The sequence below is a fragment of the Tenrec ecaudatus genome, chromosome 7 (genome assembly GCF_050624435.1).
Source record: "Tenrec ecaudatus isolate mTenEca1 chromosome 7, mTenEca1.hap1, whole genome shotgun sequence".
Taxonomy (NCBI): domain Eukaryota; kingdom Metazoa; phylum Chordata; class Mammalia; order Afrosoricida; family Tenrecidae; genus Tenrec; species Tenrec ecaudatus.
In genome coordinates, this window is record NC_134536.1 from 56,642,211 (window position 1) to 56,662,588 (window position 20,378).

The 20,378-nt window shown below is 38.5% G+C and overlaps 1 pseudogene; it reads right to left on the bottom strand.

Annotated features, from left to right (window-relative positions):
• Positions 1–2,433: 2,433 nt before the first annotated feature.
• Positions 2,434–19,859, bottom strand: LOC142452373 (heat shock cognate 71 kDa protein pseudogene; annotated as a pseudogene).
• Positions 19,860–20,378: the final 519 nt, after the last annotated feature.

Genomic DNA, 20,378 nt, shown 5'->3' on the forward strand with positions numbered 1-20,378 from the left:
ATATGGTAATTAAAAATATTGCAAAGGGACCAGGTATAAGGCATCATCAGAACAAAACAACCTTACCATAGTGAATGAAGGGGGAAGTGCAAAGTGGAGACCCAAAGCCCATTCATCGGCCACTAGAGATCCTCTCAAAGAGGGGTCTAGAGGAGGAGATGAGTCAGTCAGGGTGCGACGTAGCACCGATGAAGAATACAGTTTTCCTCCAGTTCCTAAATGCTTCCCCCCATCCCCACCCCACCCCCGCCCCCCAACTACCATGATCCGAATTCTACCTTGCAGGACTGGATAGAGCAGAGGTTGTACACTGGTGCATATGGGAGCTGGAGGCACAGGGAATTCAGGGTGGATGATACCTTCAGGCCCAGAGGTGTGAGGGGCGATACTGGGAGAGTAGAGGGTGAGTGGGTTGGAAAGGGGGAACCGATTACAAGGATCTACATGTGACCTCCTCCTCGGGTGACGGACAACAGAAAAGGGGGTGAAGGGAGATGCTGGATAGGGCAAGATGTGACAAAATAATAATTTATAAATTATCCTGGGCTCATGAGAGAGGGGGGAGCGGGGAGGGAGGGGAAAAAAGAGGACCTGATGCAAAGGGCTTAAGTAGAGAGCAAATGCTTTGAAAATGATTAGGGCAAAGAATGTACAGATGTGCCTTATACAATTGATGTATGTATATGTATGGATTGTGATTAGAATTGTATGCACCCCTAATAAAATGTTAAATAAAAAAATATTGCAATGGTCCTTAACATTTCCTTTTTTTAGTAAGAGTAATTAAGCCAAGACAACACTATATATTTAGAAAGAATGGCATTTAGACAACATCTGTAAAGTATCCTATTCCATGATCTTATGTGTTGAAAGTTTTATGGAGGAGTCAGTGCAAACAACCCCCTGGCCCTTATGCGTACACAGCCTTTCCTGTTGTTTCCCTCTAGGAGGTCATGGTGGTCTGCTGTGATGACTAGGACGTATAGGCTGCGGCTGTCTTTGCAGGAAGGCTTTGAAATTAGCATTTGTGTTGCCCTTGGCCAGATTGGCTTTTCTGCCATAATTCTTTTTAATTCTCTTGAAATGGTGTGAAGCTGCAAATTTAGGATTACGTCAAATCAGTCACAGGCTGTCCACTAAGAATGTGCTAGAAAGAGACATTTAAAAAAAACAAAAACTCCTAGAGTAGAATGGAAGAAGTGCTAGCAAGAAAAACAGAATTTGTAATCGTGCAGAAATCCACTTACACTTTGCTTGCTGCAATATTTTGTCAGATTCTTTACATTCTACGTGCATGCATTTTAAATGTTCATTGTTGAATATATCAAAATGTCCTTGTAACAGACTTGGCTCGGCATGTACTATTTCTTTAAAAACTGTCATTGGTTCTTTATTTGAATTTAACTTTTATATTTTCTTATGTTCTACATAGTGATCCTTGAAAAGTTAAATAATTATGCAGGTTTACAAAGAAACAGCAATTCACTCTTCCCATTTCCCTTTGCAATTCAATAGCCGAGGGGCTCACCTTTGTAGCATTCTTTTTACCTGAGCATTTGTTTTTGTTGTAGTTGCCTTCAGATTTCCAAGAACAAGCTTAGAAGGCTGTCTTTTAATTTCTTAGTTTTAGACTTGTTGAAATTTGACTGTGGAAAGTGAGGATCTACTAAAACTCTTTGATAGGTTTCACTCACTGTCTCAGTTTTCTGTAAAACATCCCTACCTTCAGCAAAACCTTGTGCTCTGGATAGAGAAGGCCTCATGGAGACATCTCCTGCTCCATTTCGTAGGGGTTTCTGGGAACAGGCAGCTGAACGTTTCCGTTTCTGTGCGCACTGATTGAAGTTTCTGCTTTCTTGCCTGTGTTTCATTAGTCGTGTCGCATTAATGCGTCTTAGCTGACAATGTCAGCTCCCATCCAGAATCTTCCTTCCTGGGACATTGTGGACTGGCGGTCCTTTTTCTTACTACTAAGGGAATTTTTAAAAAGAGAGGATATGTATACCAAAGCGCTGCTCCAACAATGTCTTGTCATCGATTGTTTTCTCTGTGTTCTGATCTCATCAGAGAGACGGATTGTACCATCAAGTCAACTCTGACTCACTGGGACCTTTTGGACCAAAGAACAGACTAGACCAAATCCTTCTTTCTCCTCAAACTTGTCAGCAGTTTTTAAATCCATCTTCGTGGTTACTGTGCCAATCCATCTCATTGTGAGCCTCCCTCACTTTGCCAAATATGTCTTTCTCCCTCAGGCAGCCAAACCCTTCTGGTGACTTGTCTGAAACAAGCAAGTCAGATACCCTTTTGTCATGATCACTGAGATTTTAATGATTGATTTCCGGCAGCATGAGGAAGTTGCAAAAATTTTTGGAAACACTTCATTATTTTTGAATGAAGTTCTTCCAGGAAATTCTGTAAAGCCATATTAGCTTAATCAGCCTCTTCAATGGTAGGTCCAGATGAGGCATCACAAGCTGCAGGAGCTCCCCCACCAGGGAAGTCTCCAGTGGGGGAGGGGGGCTTCCAATCCTGGCCACAGCACTGTGGTACATCTTGGTAATGATGGGGTTGCCGACTTTCTCCAGGTCTTTATGCTGGTGCTCAAATTTCTCTTTCTCTGCAGTCTGATCCTACCATGCAAGTTGATCATTTCATCTCACTTGTCTTCATCCCTGATCTTGCCTTGAAGATTTTCATCAGCAGCAACTTTCATGTTAATTGTGTAAGATTCAAGTGAATTATTAGAGAACTTCTCTTCTCCTGGGTTGTACTCCTCAGAGTCTCGGGCCATCAGTCCACAATCTTCTTTACTCACAAGGCCTGGGCATTAGTGAGGATAATCTTGCTCTACTTTCCCAGTACTCTTACCCATGGCAGACACACTGAGATTGCCATTGGTGACTTGAATCTGAGGAACACCACGGAGTGCAAGAGGTATGCCAATGAGCTCAAACTTGTCATGCAGGTTGTTATCCTTGGTGATAGCACGTTCACCTTCATAAACGTGAAGGAGGACGCCAGGTTGGTTATCAGAGAAGGTTGTGAAGGTCTGCCTATGGTTGGTAAGAATGATAGTATTGTGCTTCATGCGACCACCAACAGTTTCAATACCAAGGGAAGGAGGTGTGACATCCAAGAGCAGCAAGTCTTGAACATTTTCAGATATGTGTCTGGATAAGACAGCTGCCTGAATAGTTGCATCGTAAACAATAACCTCACTAGAACACTAAGAAGAACCTGTAATGCCAGATATTAGGGTGCATTTTAATTTTAAATAGAGTATTTAGAGCAGGTCTCATGGGCAATGACATTTTGGAAGAGAATTAAAATGACCCCAGACTAACTGAGGTTACTTGAATAAAAATGATAAAGCATTCACTAGAACAGCTCATAACCCAAAATAAAATAGAATAAGAACTAAGAATATTACTGGAAAATAATCTCAATAAATGTGAAATGTTTGGCACAATGACAGTGGCATCTTAGTTTGTAATTTAATGTAGTTCATTCTAATTCTTACCTGAACTAAAAGTAAAACCCACATTTGTTTGTGTTAGAGTCAAATCCTATTACAATTCCATTACATTTAACATTGCGTCCCAAGGGCTTGAAATAGAGAAAGTTGTAGAAATCGTAATGAATGTGAAGAACCTATTTTAATGAATTGAAAAGAGCATTCACAGTGAAATGCTAAGGGTATTGAAATTCATGTGCACCACTGTAAGTGGACGTGTATATGTGTACATAACACATATGCATCCACAATTCACACATATACATGCATATGTATACATATGCATATACATGTTTAGATATTCTGAATGTCATTTGCCATATATCCTGGCCATTTGCAAACTGAGCATTGAGCTACCATTGCCTGTGTATGTAGTTAACTCAGATGCCCAGGCAGAATTTCTAGACATTTCTACAATGGGCCATTTTTTTTTGCTCTGACTCTAAAAATATTCTACAAGGATAATCTCAAAAATATGTGAAAAACGTATTCCTCTAGACTTTCTAACTTATTATGTCCATTTAAAATCACATACATTCACAATTCTAATCTGTGAAAGATTATGTAGAAATGCCTTAGAAATACCACCTAAAATTATACTAGCATAAATCACTTGGAATATTGAGGAGTGATGAAGTAAATATGCAAATATCTTCTCCAAATGCTCTCAATTCTTCAGTACTTCAAATCAAAGCTCCTGCACTTAAGTTTCCATAAACCTTTCTTCATTTCTAAGGCATTGCATTAAAGTAAGGGAAGAATGAAAAAAATAAAAGACTATCTTTCAATAGACTGCCCTGATATTCTTTCAAATTCGGGTCGTCAGTACTCCATACATGGGTCAAGGCCTATATTGATTTATCTGCATCCCCAGTAGCTGAGGAATAACTGGGATTCAGTATATTCTATTTGCTTTCTATCATACTTTGACAAATCTCTGTTCTCAGTGGCTGACTGCTAAGAACTGCAATAGCTAGTAGTGGACATTAGTATTGCCACAGTATCAAAATGGTAAGCAAGAGACTATTTTGACTTTAAACCGTGGACTGTATTATACCCTTTGACTTACTTGGCTAAATGTATTTTTATTACAAATGTATTCCCATGGATGAGCTAGAAAGGCTAGTTTGAAGGGGGAAAGATCCATGGAAGTGCAGCATTGCCCTTGGCTTTTCATTGTTCAACTGGGAGACACAGCTACCACTCAGGTCTGAAACCTGACTGCCATGTCGTTCCAAGTGTCAGCCATAGATCACCTGTGACAAGTATTTAATCCTTTGTCTCGCCAGGGACGATGGGCAACCTTCTGCTGAAAGTGAGGTGCTTTATTTCATTTTAAAGATGCCAACACTAGTTGTCTTTTTGGCCTTGCTGTAAACTCCTTTTCGATTTAGTATTCCCAACTTCTACCTCTAGAGGCTCTGAAAATCACTCTCTCTCTACTGATTTCCACGCTACACCCTTTAAAAAGCATATGACTCTTCCTACCACAGTAGTGAGTTGGGTTATTTTCCCACAGAAATCTACATAGAGCATTTTTGCCTTTGTTTTTGCCAATTGAACAGAAACAAAACATACTTAAGGTGATGATTGAAGAGGCAGGGCAAATGGCTCTTAGTTTTTGGGCTCCTAGAGAGAAGGAACATAGATTACAATTAACATAGGCAAGCAGTGTTTCTAGTGCTGAAACATACAAATTATGTTCTTCGTAAGAGTTAGTAGGTACAATGACAAGAAGACTTACTCTATCACTGAAAAGAGATTGTATTTAGGATTAACTATTGTCTCACTGCCATTTTACAAATCATTGGCAACTCATTGGGGCATTGCATCTAAACTATGGCAGAGACACACAGCAATACAGATTGAGCCTCAGACTCCAAATAGTGTCCATATTACTGTAATGGTTATTATAAAATCATAAATAGCCTATTTTGTTTCATTATAATCAATAATGAATAAAAGTTATGTTGTGTTTTATGAATGAAAAGAATTAAAATTACTGTTTTTAAAACTCATACATAGTATAGACCATAGAATATGTATTTTGCTAAAACATTATTTTGACTCCTTGAGACAAATAAAAGAGTTGCAGTATTTCACTTCTTTCCCAAATGTATCAAAATACGATCTAAGAAAAGCATGATTGCAGGTAGTGAAGAATAAAAAGGGGGATGAGTGTTGTTTTTAAATAGGAAACAATAGATGTTAAGAATTGGATAGATTACACAGTAAGTTGACCCTATAAGTTGTAAAATCTCTGTGTGAACAATAAAACATAGGCAGGAGAACTATTTGTTTTGTGTTATAAAAGTCAACATTCTACACAGGAGTAAACGGCAATGTTTACAAAGCTATGAATGTATTTTACATCACTGAAACTATTTCGCTTTAGGTATTCACTAACCAGTGTGATCTCAAACTAATTCAGATTGCTTCAACCCTCTAAGATACTGTCTTTGCAAAATAAGGATTGTTTCTCTTTAACAGAGATACTCATTTGTAAATGAATTACATGTATGATTGTATCACCAATTTGTGCTGTCTTTTAGAAGACACTATATATTTAAGGATGACCATTGTTAAAGAATATATAGAAAATAAATACAGGAAATTGAATTGCCTTAACCTTGAGTTTTGCTCTTAGATGGTAGAGTTTGTTTCCGTATTTTATGTGCATCTTATTTCTTCATATATTCTATTTATTCCTTACATACTGGATTGCCTACGGGTAGACAGAATCCGTACGTGTATATAATAAGTTAGTTAGAAATTTGCCATGATTCCAGCATGGTTATTTTCAAATTTGCTTTCCAGGTTAAAATTTTGAAAGAAGTTTAAAAAGATGCCTTTTCTATCTGTTAGGTTTTGACTGCATAACTGACCCAGCCCTGCCAGTAAGATGTCTGCGGAGCAATATGACGGCATCTGCAATAATGTTTTAAAGCGGAACATATCTCTATGGGTTATACTTTATGTGTGCTGTAGATACTGGGAAGAAAAGCATTCAAGGACATGCTACTCAAAGTGAAGCTGTCACAGGTAAGAGAAGACTACAGTACTGAGGGGAGTGATACAGATGGACTTCTTTCATTTTCCAGCAGAACATTTTAAGTGGGCTAGCTCTTAAGAGCCTGTAAATTGTCTAAGCAGGGTGAAAAAAGAAGCCAGCTGATAAAATCGTAAATAGCTTTTCCATCATTGCTGCAACTCTAATTTTCTTGCTTATTGCTTGAGTTGATAAAACAAATAAAAAAAGGAATCTCAGAGAGCGATTTCTTTAATATGCAAAATGAATTTCAATGTACTCTCCTGCTGGTATTTTTATGGAAAACCTGACTACATGGTACACATGGAATGCAGAAATCTGCATTTAGATGGAAATATTATTAAATGCATGGTATGGCACAAAGTCGGTATTTTAATGGAGATTGCAAAGCGCTGCATCATACGGTTGAATGGAGAGACAGCATGCCTATAGGCTTTCCCGTCTTCAGTAACCAAGTGCCTGTTTTGTACATTATTTTGAATTTGTGACAAATATTGATAAGGGAAACAATATGCCAGATGAAGAGACACTTGTCCAAGTGACTCTTTGGTGCTTTTTATAGAGTATATGCTTGTAATTTCCTCATATTTGTCCCAAACACTTTTGGAAAACATTGAAGATTCTATGGAAGTTGTCCTGTCATGCATAGGTGGCATTGATGGTGAATAACTGAACAGTGCCTTAAAGTTATAGGAAGACAATAGAAGGTCAGAAATATTTGGTTCTAGTACTGTAGTGGATTTTTGTGGGTGATCAGGATTTTCACAGTTCCTCGGTATCCCAGTCTACATGGATTGAACAGTTTAAGGATGCCTCTCACCACTTTTGCACAGGGATGAATGAGATAATATCAACTCAGAAAAGCCTCGGCCATCTAGTCAATTCTGACCAATGGCATCCCCATAGGACAGGATGGACCCACTCCTGTGGTTTTTCGAGGCTATAACTCTTCACAGATGCAGAATGCCCCATCTTGCTCCTATGGAGCCCCTCGTGTTTTTGAGCTGCACACGTTGTGGATCAAATCTCAAAAGTAACCACTCCACCATATATGTGTTATATTATTCTTGGGTGATGGCCAACTCCCAGTGACCCTATGGACAACCGAATGAAGCACTAGCTAGTCCTGCACTCTGCTCACGGTCATTGCTGTTTGAGCCCATCGCCGTACCTGCTGTGTCAATCCATCTCATTCCCTCTTCAGGGACTAGTTCCTTTTGATGACACGTACACAGAACACGAGATGGAGTCTCACCACCCTTGCTTTTAAGGAGTGCTTTGACTAATGGTTTCCAGACAGATTTATTCCTTCTTCTGCTACCCATTGCCGCGGAGTCGACAATGACTCACAGCAGCCCTGTAGGCAGGAGGGGAACTGCCCCCTGTGCGTTTCTGAGGCTGTAGATCTTTATGAGAACAGAAAGCCTCATCTTTCTCCCACACAGTGGCTGGTAGATTGGAACTTCTGATTTCACAGTTTGTGGCCCAACACACAACCCTTTATGCCCCTGAACTAAAAATCAGCCATTTGAACCTAATAGCTGTTCTACAAGATTAAAAACAAACAAACAAAAAAGCCGGGCTGCCTACTGTCATAAAGATGGTTGGTACTGATGTTAGGTTCTGCTGAGAGTTTTCTGTGCAGCAAATCAAAACACCACCAGGCTCTTCACCATCTTCACATTCATTCCTATGCTTGATCCCGTTTTAGCCTCTTGTCAATCCATCTCTTTCAGGATCATTTCTCTCTTCACCCTCTACTTCCAACAAACATGGTGCTTTTATTTTCTTCTTTCTTTCTTCTTTCTCCTAATAATATGAGTAAAGTAATGAAATGAGGTTTCAGTATTCTCACTTCTAAGAAGTATTCTGATTGAACATCTTGAAAGAAAATGGCTTGATCAGGTGCACCTTAGTCCTCAAGATGGCACATTTGCTTTTTAGCATTTTTACAAAGGACTCTGACAAGCAGGATACTCAATACCGTGCACAATGTCACTTCCTAGCTGCTGCCTGCCTGGACTGATTGTGGACCCAACTCAAGTGAACGCCTTGACAATTTTAGTCATTTCCACTTTGATCACAATGCTGTTATTGTTCTATCTGTGAGCATTTTTTAATTCTTTATGTTGAACGGCAATCCATATTGAGTGATGCACTCTGTGAATCTTATCAATCAGCTCTTCAGGTCCTCTGAAGTTTAGCAAGCAAAGTTGTGTCATCTGCATATCAAAGATTGTCAACCAGCCTATATTCAATCTTGAAGTCTGATCTTCTTCATATTGTCCACCTTCTCTGAGTAATCGCTCATTGTAGAAATTGAGTATATATGATGAAGTAACACTCTCTGATGGAAACGTTTCCTGACTTTAAGCCAGTTAGTATCCCCTTCTATTTTAACATCTGTCTCTTGTTCTACAGTTTCCGCAGAAGCACAACTAAGTGTTATAGGGTTCCTATTCATAGCAATGTTATCAGTAATTTTGATGTCATGTCAACTGGCTTTACACAGTCAATCAAATGCAAGTGGACACTTTTCTGGTATTATTTGCTTTCAGCCAAGATCCATCTGATGTCAGCAATGCTATCCTTTGTTTTATGTCCTTTTCTGAATCTGGTTTGCATTTCTGTGAGTTCCCTGTCAACATGCTCCTATGACTACTTTTCAATTTCACCCATTGAATCCTTCAATATTGCAATATTGAGTTTTGTTTCAGTTCTTTCAGTTGATAGATGCTGTGTGTTTTCCTTTTTGCTTTTATCATAGAACCTTCGGTTATATTTTAATTTAATCATTTATGTTCTTTGCTACCATTTACGTTTTCTGTTCAGCTTTCATTCCACCAATTGTTCCATTTGCTTTCGCTACTCTATGTTTAAGAGTAAAGCTTCAGTATCTTCTCTGACACCCACTGTCAGATTTACTCTTTCCATTTTTGTCTTTTTAATGAACTTTTGTTTTCTTTGTGAATAATATCCTTGATATCATACCACAAACTTTATGATCTTCAGTCATTAGTATTCAAGGTGTCTTGAAATTGTCTCTAAATTTATGTGATATAAGCACAAGGCCATATTTTGATTTAAATAATAATTGATATAAAGTAAAAGAGATGGTACCTATTGGGGCTATTTGTGCCAAATGTCTTTTAATGCTTTGTTTGAAGTATCTGTAATGATTTTACTCAAGGAATCTTGGTAATGTAGTGGATTAAACATCAGGCTTCTAACCATAAGGTCAATAGTTTAGACCCACCATGTGCTCTGTGGGAGAAACTTGAGGCTACCTACTCCTATACAAATTTACAGCCACTACCAACTCTATAAAGTGTGTGTCAGTCTGGGCAAAGTAGAGAAACAAATCCAGGGAAACTCATATCTATATAAGAAAGAAGTTTATATACATGAACAATTGTACATTAAGAAAACATCCCAGCCAAGTCCAGATAAAGTCCCCAAGTCTGCTATTAACCCATATGCCAGTTATCAATTATAAAGTCCGTGTCAGACTCATGGAATACATGCAATGACGCAGGAAGATCACAGGCCAGTGGGTGCAAAATCTTGTGGATCCAGTTGAGGTAGAGGCATCTCTGCACTGGCAGGGGGGGGGCCCCATGTGGTTCCTCTAGTTCCCAGGGCATGGGGACCTATCAACATAGTGCTATGTTGTCAGTAGAGCGTCTCCAACGGAGTGAGCAGAGAGAGAGAGTGTGTCTCTAGCCTCCAAGAATCCTCAGGGGAAGGCCTTGCCCACACAGAGGCCTAAATGACATATTAGGCTCACCCCTTCACTGTTAATTCTCCCAGGTTCCAAATAGACAACAGATTATATAACTACCGCAAAGTGAGTTTGTTTTGCATTGTGTTCATCTACCACCAGTCTGTCAGTTTGTCATACAGTGATGGCTTGTGTGTGCTCTTGTGTTGGAATCAATGCCACTCACTGGTATTTCAAGTACCAGCAGGGTCAATATGATGAACACATTTTACCAGAACATCAAAATTAAGGAAAATTAGTAAGCCTAGCCCTATAATCTATAAAGGCGATTTTTGGTTGTTTTTGACTTTGGCTTATGTAAGAAAGAAAAATCCCCTCAAATTTATATATAAAGTCAAACTGAAACCACCGATTATGGAAAGAGGTAAGAATTATTGGCAACCAGGAGGAAGATCAGGTCAGAACCAAAATCACAATCTAAATACGGGAGAACTAGGGGACTGACTGCTGTTAGGTGCTGGGTTTGTCTGGCAAATCTAGGGGGGCTGGAATACAGTGTCCTGCTGCCATTAAGTCCCTCCGGTGAGTGTTCTTTGATGTGTTCATAGCACCATCACATTCAGAACAGCACTCGCAGTTAAAGCTTACACTCAGCTACTGACCTCAAAGTCAGTGGCTTTGCAAGGAAAAATTCTGGCTATTTTCTCCCATGAAGATTGCTAGTATTGATGTTAAGTGATGTTGAGAGCACGGAGCCCTAATGGTATAGTGGTGACCTATTGGGTGACATTCCACATGGTTGGCAGTTTGAAGCTAATAGCAGCTATTTGGGAGAAAGGCATCTTTCTGTTCTAATAAGCAGTTACAGTCACAGAAACCCACATGAGGCAACTACAGGTCAGCATTGACTTGATGACAGTGAGTTTTGTGGCTGTTTGATCTTCCACCATTGCCACATCCACTGTTATGTTTGAGTGGATTATTGTTACCTCTGTGCCAATCCATCTCACTGAGGATTTATCCTCTAATTTTCCAAACATGATGGCCTTCTCCAAGGGATGATCCCTCCTGATAACATATCAGAAGGAGACAAAGCTTCACCATTCTTGCTTCTTCAGGTCCGTACTTCTTCCAGGACATATTTGTACATTCTTATTCCAGACCATGGTATCTTCAATATTCTTTGCCAGCAGTATAATCCAAATGAATCAATTCTGCAGTCTCCATTTCTCATGACACTGCTTATTGGTCCGCTTGTGAGAATCTCCTTTCCTTTATGCTGTGTAATAGTTCTGTATGTGGTGAAATACATGCAGAAGGCTGTATGTAGTCTCTGATCTTTATAGAGTGATTTCAGTACACAAAGTTGTCTCATATGCAGGTCGTTAATGACTATCCTCTAACCTTGGTGCTACGTTCTTCTTCACATACTGCAGTTTCTCAGATATATTTTCTTTCTTTCATTTTTTTGCATAGCATGCAGGTTAGATAAATACAGTGAAAGTTTACAGCCATGAAACAAGACTTTACTGATTTTGGAGTAGTGTATGCTTTCAGTCAAGTTCCATCTGACATTGTCAGTGATATCCCTTATTGTACATCCTCTTCTAATCTGGTTGGACTTTTTGAAAGTCCCCTCTCAATATATCACTGCAAATGTTTTATTTTATTTTTAAAATTTGGCTTCAATGTGATAGTAATGCTTCTGTGACAACTTCCAAATTCTATTTGATCCCCGTTTTTGGGGAATGGAAACAAATATGAATTTCTTCCAGTTAATTGGACAGATCCAACTGTCAAATTTTGGCTTAGATGAATGAATACTTGTAGTGTTGCATCTGTATGTAGAAACATCTCAGCTTTTCATGTGATACGTTCCGGGGGCCTTGTTTTCAGCCAATGCCTTTAGTGTAACTTAGAGTGCACTGGACCTTCTGCTACCTTCTATAGAATCAGTCCTGAAATTTAAGTGCATATATACCTTCTACTCTGCCATAGGTTCAATATGACTTACAATCATCTGAAAAATATGCAGCATATTCACATATTCACTACTCGTTTACTGTTTGTGTTTATCTCTTTACATTAACATATAATCTCCCTGTGGTAGTCTTGTTATTTGGGTTTATGAACTTTGGGCCATGACTGTAACAGGAAAGTTACCTTAGAAAAATCTGCTGAGTGAAAGTGATCTAATATCTTTGACTAAAAATTTTAGAAATACTATTTGAAGACCAGTCTTCCATGATAAGTATAGTTATATTGGGTTAATAAACAACCTTCATGTGACTTAACACATGACTTAACACATCAAGCTGTATTACTCATTCAACATTACATGTATCAGTCATGGATGAGGAGGGAGGCCTACGTCTCTGTCGGCATCGCTCAGGTACCTATGTTGAAGAGGGCTCCATCTCAGTGCCTATACGACTGTCAGGACAAGAAAAAGCCGAACAACTTTTTCCTAAATATTTCTTCAAATAATTAATGCATTGTAAATGATTAATATTCATCATATTCCAATAATTATGCCTTACACTATGCCTGTGGTTTAACCTTGATAGAACATTAGAGAATATAGAAGACTTAGTCTTCACATATTTTTTTAGATTAGCCTTCAATATTCACAGTCAGAAGGTTGATGTAACTCAATGTCATGTCAAAAAAATTGACCATGTTATAATTTAAGTCATATAAAATTGTAGGTATTTCAATTAATCCTGCCCATTACCCAGTGAGACTTCTCTTGTCGTCCTTATTCTTGGATAAAGGTAACAGAGACTTGGCAATGTTGTAGTTTGTGCCGGGTCACAGAGTTAGGAAGGCTCAAGACAATTTGAAACCCTTAGAAGTGTGTGCAAGCAAAGCTTCATGCTTTTTTTTTTCTTTCTCCATAGCATACTGGTTACAGAATCTGTTATTCACCAATTTAAGTAATTGACAATACAGCCGTCAAATCTGCAAAGCAAATAGTTTGCTGGCTTTAGAGATCTCATTTGGAAGCGATTCAAGGCTGTTTTGCTTACACACAATTGGCTAATGCAAAGTGGGAGATTTCTGTAAGTTGAATGTGCCAAGGAAGGACCATTCTGCCATGTGCCTCGATGTAAAATGGGAAATATTTGAGTGAGAGCTTAATAACTACACATCACAAAAATATTTGTTCTCTTTCTAACACTTCTTAGTATTACTGCTATATTTTTCTATAACACACACACACAATAAGATATGGAAAAGGAAAGAATATCACTTCCATTAACATTGAATATTTTTTTGAAAATGCCACAATTCTATCCATGACATGAGTAGTCGTGAAGCATCACTGAACAGACACCCTCACTTCCTGTGTCCTTGAGCAAAATGGAAGAAAACTGCTCATCAGAAGGGAAACAGGTGCATCAAGTGTTGGTCTTATCTCATGCCTCTTTGTCCCTTGATGTGTTGATATTTTTCCTCATACAGAACTGATCCAGAAGTTAAGTTTAAACCAGTAAATAAATCTCATCCTTTCTCTCCCTCTTTTTCATTGACTTCTTGCTCTTGCTGTGGTTAAATTGTTGGGCTGCTAAGAGAAAATTTGATGGTTTGAATTGTCGGAAGCTCCTGGGGAAAGGATGTGGAAGTCTACTTCCATAAAAATGTCATAATTCAAGCTACTTAATGCATAAATCCTAGGTCGAGGTCCAGCTTCTTTGGCAGTGTCTGACCCAACTCAGGGATGCTTATGGCAGCCAAGTAAAATGGAGGGGAGGACAAAAATGAACGTGTTGTGAAATAGGGCACTAATACACCACAGTGAGGATATTGTTTATGTCTGCACAGGAAAGGGAGAGAGGGATCAGGTCCCATCCCAGAACGCCAAACCTTGTGGACTATACACTTGCATGGAGAAGTGAACTAATAGAGAGGATGACAGGGCTGGTTCTAAGGCAAGCTCTGTTGACCTGCTCCCCAGAGAAGGCAATACTAAGGACAGCACTGAAGATATAGCCCGAGGAGAGATGAGAGTCTCTCCAGACCACGGGGGGGGGGGGGGGAGCATACTAAAAGAGAGAGAGAGACAGAGAGAGAGAGAGAGAGAGAGAGAGAGAGAGAGAGAGAACCTCATTATGGCCTACCAAGTCCTGGGGATGACAATCTTGCTCAAAGCAGCCATTTCACAGAGGGGACCGTAGGGTCGGCCCTACCACAAGACATGACACTTCCTCACTGACCCATAGCACCATGGGGAACAGCACTGGAGACACTGAGCGGGAAGTTTGCCTGTTCTCTCCCATGCATAGTGGGGTGAAATGCAAAGGGAGTGCAACAGGGGCAGCAAGGCAAGCAAAGTAACCAAGTCCCAGAGGAATCCTAAAGATAGATATCTGACTTGGGGGCCAGGGCTTGGCACCTCATCAGCCTTGATGAGAAAACATACATGAGGGTCAGCAGACAGATCTGGAACGTTCTTTTTTCTTTCATTGCTTTGTTTTGGTTTTTCTTTTACCCTCTGTCTATCTATACCAGCTAGACAGGATGGACACTTCTGAGGATAAAGCAATGGGTCCAGTGGTTTTGGGGAGACATGGGAGAGGAGGGGTCAGGGAGGGAGACAGAGAGCCAACAAACTCAGAGATAAGGGAACAACAAGAGATCTAAAATTGATGGCGACGAGAATGCCTGGTGGGGTTTAATCAAGTGCAATATGTCCAAGAGGAAGTACTTAGTCGAATGGAATGTGAACATGATAGTGGGATAGGACAAAGGTAAAAGTAAATCAAAGAAAGAAATAGGAGGCAAAAGCTATTTATAGAAATATAACTACAGGCATGTATATATGTAAATTATTAATTTATAATGGAAGAAATAGAGACCAAAGTACTATATTTATGTGTTAAATATTAAGGTAGCAGATGGACTTTGGGCCTCAAATCAAGGCTTCCCTTAACACAGAACACTTTGTTCTGATAACCTGGCACTCTGTGATACTCACCTTCCTGACACAATCTCTGAAGACCAAATGGGTGCATAAGGAACTTTGGTGAAGAGAGAGTGTATGGTGCCCAGCTATCAAAAGACATAGTGTCTGGAGTCTTAAAGGTTTGAGGTTAAACAAGCAGCCATCTAGCAAGGAAGCAAATAAACCCACATGGAAGAAGCACACCAGCCAGTGCAATCATGAGGTGTCAGTGGGATCAGGTATCAGTACCAAAAGATCCAAAACAAACAACTATATCAGTGCAAATGAGGGAGGTTGGAGTAGAGAACCAAAGCCCATCTAAGGATAATTGTATATGCCCCCATAGAAAGGTTATAAAGAAGGGATGATTCAACCAAGGTGTAGTATAGCTCCAATGAATTACATACTATTCCTCTAGTTCCTTAGTGCTTTACCCCCCACCTCTCCCACCCCACTACCATGACCCAGTCCTACCTTACAAATCTGGCTAGACTGGAGAACACACATTGGTACAGATAAGAGCTTTAGACACGTGAAATTCAGGACAGATAACCCCCTTAGGAACACTAGTGGGATTAGAGATATCATGAGGATAGGGAGATGGCTAGGGAGGAGGAAGAGAGAGAATGGGGGAACCCTTCACAAATTTGGATATATAGTCCCCTACCCCAAAAGGGATGAATAACAGAAATGTGGGTGAAGGGAGACAACAGACAGTGTAAGATATGAAATTATAATAACAATATATAATTGATCTAGGATTCATGTGGGGGGTAGGGGGACTAAAAAGAAGAGCTTATACCAAGGATCATACAATTGATGTATGGAATGTTATAAGAGATGTAAGAGCCCCCATTAAAAACGAAAAAAAAATCATCCTTGAAAACCTTATAGAGAAGGTTCACTCCATGACAATGAGTGTGTGTGTAGATACATATTATTTTATAGATATATAAGTTTTGCGGGTAGAGAGGAGGGAGGGACAAGAAATTATGGAAGGAAGGAAGAAGAATTGGAGGTAGAAAAAAGAAAAACACTCTTATGAGGGGTTTATTGGAATATTATTATTGATTTGATTTGATTAAATGTTTGTCTTTAAAAACAAAAATAAATAAATTAAGCCAAGTGTTTTGGAAAAAGAAAACTTGCAGATGTACAGCCTTTAAAATCCCTCTATGTTCCTTATCCCTTAGATCTACACATTGATCTGAGTGGCTGAAAAAGGAGGGAATATAAAACTCAAGCAGACATGGATTAATAGGTGACATGCTAGTTTATATCAAATATATGAAAACATATATGTGTTTTTGTGTGTCTATGTAGATTTACTTTTTGCTCACAAATGTATTGTGACTATTGTTCTTTACCAATTAAATGTATAGTTTTTTAAACTTTTGCTTAGTATGAATTAATTTAGAGTATTTAGCCCACTATTTTCTACAAGCGATTTAGATAATATCTATTTTTTCAATTTTATTAAAATTATCATAATAAATATTAGGAGGAAAACTTATTTGCACTCAACTTCTAGCCTTACGGTGGGTGGTTTGATCCCACCCAGGTTCCTGTGGCACAGGAGTCTGCCCTCTCCTTTCATTATGATTGCAGCCCAGCTCTATTCTAACCTGAGTGAAATCATCCTGCGTCCGAATTGACACGACAGCAACTAATAGCAATAGTATATTTGCCTGCACACAGACATAGGCCTTTTATAAATGAAGTTGTTGAATTAGGCCTCCAATTTTTAAAATTTTGATAAATATTGGTCAATTCTCTGTATCTGATTTTCTCTATATAACTCTATATAGAAATACCTAATTCTTCCAACCTATGTGGTCAAACATGTTATCTTTCTTTTTGATCTTTTCATATAATAAGATAGCTTTTAAATTATTTAATGTTGGAGAAATTATAATGTGCTGAAAATTTTGTACACAGGTTTTTAAAAATTCTGATATGTCTATGAAATAATTAAGTTTCTTAATCAACGTGGTAGTAGGTAATTTTACGTCAACTTGAAGATATATGATCGTGTAGGGGCGGTATTCAACCTGTCAGTCAGGTCAATTTGATAGTGCCTTCTTGTGGGCATGGCCTTCTCATAAGGGAAACCTCCTGTTCTCCCTCTGCCTTCACCTTCCTGCTGGCTGACCCAGATTGCTGCCAGAGCCATTGCCATTAGATCCACATAGCTTTGCACCACCTGATGCCTGTGATCTTCCTGCATTCCGCATCAATGCGTGTGGCTGCATGAATTTGAAGTGGGACTTCTGGAATAGTATTGGACTTATAGACTTGAGTTAAACTGGGTTGGGGTGTTTTATCAGTATGAATGTAATTGATTCTTGATATCAAGCTCTTTCTTACACAAATATGAGTGTCATTGGATTTGTTTCTCTGTTAACCCTACCTAAAACAATACGTCTAAAAGGTTTAAAAATATATTTTAATAATTAAGTTAATGATCACTTATCATTAATAATCATTTGCTAATGTCTCTACTTCCTAAATATGAATTACACTTCATTATTTGCATATGGGAACTATACTTATTAAGTATCTTTGTATTATATTGTATAACTGGGTATAAGATAAACGTGTTACCATATGAAAAGGATTAACTAAATATTTCTCATGTGCAAGTAAATAATCCAATGTTATAATTTTTGTCTCTGATATAATCTAAAAATTTCTGCAGAAATTACCAAAGGAAATAATTAGCACCTTAAGGAATAATTATTGCAGTAAGATAAATAAAAATCATTTAAAACCCAGTAATTTCCTGTAGAAAATATTTATAAAACAAAAATTAATTGGAAATATTAAAAAATAAACCATTGATGCTTAAAATATGTAATTTATTTTGTACAAACACATTTCATATTTTGAAGCCCTAGAACAAATTTAACCACTACTTTGCCCATTATGTTGATCAGTGATTAAGAAATACTATAAACAGTTTGAAAAAATTGTGAAGCTGGGCATTCAGCCATGGCCGTGTGCCACTCTAGCTTTGTGACTTTAGATGAGTTCTTAGATTTCATTACCATTCTTCACAAAGAGAGCTTTACTGGGGAATAGCAAGGATGAAAGGAGATACTGTATTGTTTACACGTGAGTTTAGAAAATACTATATAACCAATGTATATTCATTTCATCTTCAAATTCATATATAACATATACATAATACATATAAAATAGTAATGGCAATTTAATAATTTTCTTTATGCTACTCATTCAAGGAAATATGTGGATAGAATTATTTGTATTCCAGTTTGATGTCTTTGATATGCTTTATAATTCTAATGTGTTAAAATGCTTAATAGTAGCCTGTGGTATTATTTAAATAATGAAGAATTTGTTTCTGAAATCAGAATCTTCTTTAGCTCTATTTCTAAGAATTTCATTGGTATCAGTGGGAGGTTGATGTCGCTACAATGTGTAGGGAGAAAATATTAGGAATTCCTTTCTAGTAACTAACTGTTCTCTCAGAGAGAGAATTCCATATGTTGCTCCTGTTGAGATGGATTAATTTAGCAGACTAATTATTGTGTGGTGTGTTTACACAGATTAAGGAATAGAGTTTGATTTCCCTATTTGTTTTTAGAAAAGATAATTGCATGGGAAACTAAAGCTAACCATATTTAGAGGCAGTAATGTTATTTGATAAATTAACCTGGCTTACTCAATGTTCCATGCAACTACTGTTCCTTTCTTGTGATCTCCACAATTTGCAGACATGTGGACATAGACCTGGCATATGGGAGGAATTTAATAAATTAGATTTGGTAGGGTGATGAATAGATCAACATAAAATCAGAAAGAGGATAAGTAATCACCACTTTAATTTCTCTATGAGGTTGCTAAAAGGACTCATGACTCAGCTGATTTGCTTGCATTGATCTTCCGAATACAGCCAATGCATATGAGAATTCTCCATATCCCCCTATTAGGTAAAAATTTAAAAAGGAAAAAGTCATTGCTGTTTGGGGATTCCACCATTGTACGAGGAAGACATGTTGGTTTGCTTTCTTATTATTTACTGCACAGCCCGACTAGTTCTTTGCAGCACGTCTGACACTGTGGATTTGTTGAGTTCAGCCATCCGCCAGTACTCACATACCAGATCAAAAGTCTTGGTGAGATAGAAAAACAAATTGAAACACTGTTACCTTGCTGCTTCATTGTGAAAGTGAAATAAAGTTTAATTTTCAAGAAATACATGAAAAACGAACAGGTTTAAAATGAAAAAAATTAAGATTCACTTTTCATTACTATCCCCAACTTTATTTCGTTGCTTTTAAAATTTCTCATTTCTTGTGAGTCTATTTACTTCTTTCTAGATACATGTCGATGATTCAGTGGCAAATCACTCACCTGCTATCTGGTATGTTGCTGGTTCAAAACCACTCAGAAGCGCCTTGGAAAAAGACCCAACTGTCTTCCTCTGTAATGTTGCCGTCATGAAAACCGTAAGACAGAATTCTACTCTGCGACACATGGGAGCGGGCTGAGTCAGAATGTACGTCCTGGCAACCGGCTGGTCACTCATTAAAAATGAGAACTCAAGAGTTTTGAGGGATGTCACGTGGCTGTTCACTCTCTGTGCTGCTCCTTTAAAAGCCATCTTATCCTATCCCATTTCTGAGGATAGAAGTCAGGAAAGCCACAGCTGTAGTCCTGAGGGGACAGAGGAGCCTCGGAGGCATTCTGGGTTAAGAATCAGGTTACTAAGAACCACAACGTGGGTAGCTCAGATATATCCTTTCTCCCTGGAGAAAAATGAGGCGGTCTGCTTTCATAAAGATTTACAGTCTCAGAAACTCTATATGGTACAGCTCTGAGGAGGAATCAATTTGATGACAGTGGGTTTGCTTTTTTTGGTTTTAAGCTTATTTTTCAAAAGCACCATTTGGGCCTCCAACCCGTTCTGCTCTGGGGCTTGCTTCTTGCGGCTTCGGTGCTAAAAAGCTCCTTTGTCACTGCTGTTAAGCCCAGTGGTGACTTAACTGCTACAGAAAAACCTACTGATGGAAAGATATATGTTCAATACCCTTGACTTCCATGAGTTGAGCCACTGCTGGAATAAAGGGTAAGTGGACCCTTGGTATTCTAAAAGTGCCATGTCCTTCTCTATATCCTTCCC